The following is a 4,395-nucleotide window of genomic DNA, read 5'->3' as shown; positions in this document are numbered from 1 at the left end:
ACCAATAGCGTTCCAACTCAGCAACCATTCCCACACCACCGAGCCATTCCCCATCAATAATTGGGGCTATCGCAAATTCCCTATTGTACAGCCATCCCAGCCGATTTTCATATGTAGTCAACAATGGTCGGGGAATGTTTTGAGGAAACTGATATAAAGGATGTATACTCTCCACATCAATCGGTAAATCCTCCTGTGGAATAGCTCTTCGTGGTCCCATTTCTGTGTACACAATCAAACCAAAGCAGCAAAAACCCAACACATTAAAACAATAAAACAATCTGCCAGAAGTCATGACGTGGCCAGGCTCGCCACGTCGTGGACCGCAATCGAACCCTGTGTATGGATCGGTCAATTTGTATGCGATTTCTACCAAAAATAATGCTTGGGGTTTGTTCCTATGGATATTTAAGGGACATGCAACCTTGAATCAATAACTAATTTCAACCAATTTCGTGAATCACATAAACCCTAACCATGAAAATTTAAAATTGTTAAATATAACTACAATTAATGGGTAGAACACATACCAAGTAGAGTTAAATGACAAGAACTTGCAAGGAATTTGGAAGCAAATTAAGAAATTGGCTGTAGGGACCTTGTTCCCGTTCGTGCGGCAGTAGCAAATGGGGAGTGGGAGTGTTGGTCAAAGGGTTTTAACGAAATGGCCCCCCCGTGACTTTTTAAAGGCCACGTCGTGGCTGGCTATGCCACGTCGTGGACTTTGAAATCGTCATCTGATCTCGTGATTACATTTTTACCACGACGTGGCAAATGCCTGATTTTACAATTTTGTTAAATCACACATTTTTACTATCTACTTTGCATTTCATTTATTAATTAAAGTTCCCCACAGCTAATTCTTTACTAAGTATCAGTTATTAGATGACGAGTTGATATTTTCCTAATTAAAAACTCAAAAATTAAAAGAAAAGAAAATGCAAACCAAGCTCGGGTTGCCTCCCGAGAAGCGCTTCTTTTTCTTGGAATCTTGAGCTGGACTCCGTGCCTTCTACGTTGAATCTTCTGAAGATTCCACCACTAAAATCTTTTGTTCCTTGAATCGCCTCTTGTAAGCTTGAACTCGCCTTTTATACGCCTTCTTTGAATTCTCTTTTTAGCTTTTCCTTCTTCTTCAAGCTTGCATTTTGTGCCCTTGGGTTCTTCCTTGCACTTTATAACATCCTCCTCTTCTTTCACCACCGGCTTTGTCACTCTTGAAGTGACCTCCTCTTCATCACTTGTCATCTCCTCATCCTCTTTGCTCACCCAAGAAGGCGGACTCTTGTAAGCTATGACTTCAATCAAATATGGAACAGATGCCCTCAGTTTTGTTCTTTTGACTTGATGAACTGCCTTGATCTCTTCTTCCATAAGCTTTTCCAGTTCTTCTAGTTCATTGTCTTCATTAATTGTGAACACCTCTTCTTGAACATGATCCTCTTGAAAGTCATCTTGTATTCCAAAAACTTCTTGTTCATCTCCAACCCTCAAAGTGAGCTTAGACTCACGAATATCAACAAGAGCTCCAGCAGTGTTAAGCAATGGACGACCAAGGATTATTGGGACATCGGGATCTTCCTTCATATCCAAAACTACAATGTCTATTGGAAAAACAAATTTTCCAATTTTCACCAAAATATCCTCCACTATGCCCCGGGGTTGTGTCACTGAACGGTTCGCCATGTGAATCTTCATTTTTGTAGCCCTCATCTTCTGAATTTCCAATTTTTGATAAAATGAAAAAGGCATCAAATTAATGCTAGCCCCAAAATCGGCTAAAGCATTAACCTTCATTTTATTACCAAACTCACATGGAAGAGTGAGGCGTCCAGGATCCCCCATCTTTTCTGGTGTCTCTCCCAACACGGCTTTTGAGGTTTGTTCACTTAGAACCACCTTAGACTGCTTCTTTAATTGCCTGCGAGTGTCTATCAAATCTTGCAGTAATTTCTGATTCTCGGGAGTTTTGGATAAGGACTCGAAAATGGGAGTATTAATCGGGATCCCCTTCATATGCTTGACAAACTCTATATGCTCCTTCTCCAGTAGGCTAAGTGCAGCTCGAGATGGATATGGCAAGGGTGGTTGATAAACCGGAACGGGTTCAAAGACTTTTTGATCAGACATGGGCCACGTTGTGGCGAAGCTAATTCAGCAACCCTTTCTCTTTCGAACTTTGGCATTTTTGTTTTTGGATCGGGCTGTTGTGGTTCTTCATTCAATGCCTCCAGGAACTCAGAGATTGCTTCTTCTTCAATTCGATGGCCATTACATGAGATTGGGTCTTTATTTCAGGATTCTTTGGGGACAATTTTTCATGAACCAGAGTGGCTAGTTGACCAAATTGTACTTCAAGGTTATGGATGGAGGCTTGCTGATTCTTTATTAAGGTTTGTTGTTCCATGATAGCAGAATCAGTGGCACCGTGTCTCTTTTCCGAAGCTTCCATAAACTTCATCAAAATGTTCTCTAGATCGGGTTTCTTCTCGGCTGGTGGCTGCTCCTTTTGATAAAAGCCTCGACTTGTCTGCCTATACTTCTCTTCTTTTTGCTTCTTATACTCTTCATATGGCAGCCACTCCTTTTTCGATTTCCTCCAATCCTCATCAAACTTATCCCCACTAGAGTAGCACACTTGAGCTTTTCTGTTCCCAAACTCATCTACATTGCAGTCCTTGGTCAAGTGTGGACCACTACATCTTTCGTAACCCACTCTTATGGCATGTATTGACTGGTCCATTTGTGTTATCCTTCGATCCAAATTGTTCAGCATGGCCATTACAGCTGCTATTTCTTCAGTTTGGGCCCCTCCACTGCCTTTGATTCCATCTTGCCTAGGGTTGTGGTATTCGCGAGAGTGCTTCGCGAATTCTTCAATCAGCTCCTTGACCTCCCTTGGATTTTTCTTTGTCAAAGGTCCTTGAGAATCAAGGAGTTGTCTTGTCATAACGTTGACCCCATCATAGAAGATTGACATCTCTTGTTGCACATTTAGATCATGCTGAGGGCAATTTCTGAGCAAGCCCTTGTACCGCTCCCATGCTTCGTATAATGACTCCCCCGGCTGTTGCTCAAAGTTGGATATTGCCTTCTTGAGTTTGGCTATCTTGGATGGCGGGCAAAACTGGTCCAGGAGTTGCTCACGCATTTGAGCCCAAGTGGTAATTGTACCCGGTGGAAGTGCTTTTAACCATTACTTAGCAGCTCCTTTGAAAATGATGGGAAGCATCCTAAGCAAGACTGTGTTTCTATTGACATTTGGGACATTGAAGTAATCCGCAATGTCGTTGACTTCATCTAGATGCTTAAAAGCATCCTCATGATCTTTCCCAAAAAATGGGATATCCTTCAGTGCAGTCAATATGTGCCCCTTCAACTCGAATGTGGCAGTGGCAGGTATTGCGGGCTGGACTAAACCGGGACCCATATCTTCTCGGATCCGCTTATTGTAAGCTCCCATGGACATCTCTTCAATTGCTGCCATCTCATTCCTTGGCTCGTTCTCGGGTTCGCTTGTGTGTTCTTCAAATTCTGGCTCGGTATCGTATTCAGACTCGGTTTGGACTGGTGTTTGATCCAAGTGCTCAAAATTGCTCTTGTGCCTCGCGGATGAACTTGACTCTCCTGTCTTCTTTCCCGACTTCCTTGAAAAAGCTGACTTCAATTCATGTAAAGACGTCTTTTTCTTGTGAATTGCAGACTCAAGATCTTCAAGTGGTGGCACCAAGGGTGTGTTTGAGCCTCTGGTCATGAACTCTTGCAACTTGCTAAACTAAAAACGTAAAATTGAACTAAAATAAGAAAACTAACTAACAACTAAAAATCTAGTGTTTTAGATGTCCACGTCGTGGACTCTGTGACTGAAAGAAAAAATTATACTTTGCTGAAAAATTAACTTTTTGTGGTTTTTACTCCACAAGAAGGATCGATTAATTTAATGCAAATAAATAAGCTAAAAACTAAGCCGTTCCCCGACAATGACGCCAAAAACTTGATGTGCACAAAAGTACCCACTAATTTTAATATTTATAACCTAACAAACTTAGACTATCTATGCACTTATAGGCAGTGTACCTAGTCAGATTACAGTATAGCTTAGGTAAGTCGGGTGTCGATCACAGGGAACGGTGTTACTAATTAATTTACTTACTATTAAATTAACCTAATTATTAACAAGTTTAAAAGGGTTTTATCTGATTTTACAAGATCAGATGAACTTAAATCAAATTCTATAAGTAAAAACACACTCTTGTTTAGATTGAATCCACTTCTTTCTTATGGCTAGCTAATGATTACGGATTATTAAGTTGGTTTTTAGTTGTATTAGTAATTTAGTTCTAACTTTACCAATAATTAACTAATTCATGTCAAACCATGTATGTTCACACATAA

General features: G+C 40.7%; 1 non-coding gene across 1 annotated transcript; it reads left to right on the top strand.

Annotated features, from left to right (window-relative positions):
- Positions 1 to 2,996: 2,996 nt before the first annotated feature.
- On the top strand, positions 2,997 to 3,103 carry LOC145103380 (small nucleolar RNA R71). The gene has a single exon (XR_013706474.1). It is a non-coding gene; the product is annotated as a small nucleolar RNA R71 (small nucleolar RNA).
- The last annotated feature ends 1,292 nt before the right edge of the window (positions 3,104 to 4,395 follow it).

This window comes from Lactuca serriola, chromosome 4, assembly GCF_051521515.1.
Source record: "Lactuca serriola cultivar US96UC23 chromosome 4, Lser_US96UC23_V15, whole genome shotgun sequence".
NCBI lineage: Eukaryota > Viridiplantae > Streptophyta > Magnoliopsida > Asterales > Asteraceae > Lactuca > Lactuca serriola.
This window is presented reverse-complemented; position numbering and strand designations above follow the sequence as displayed.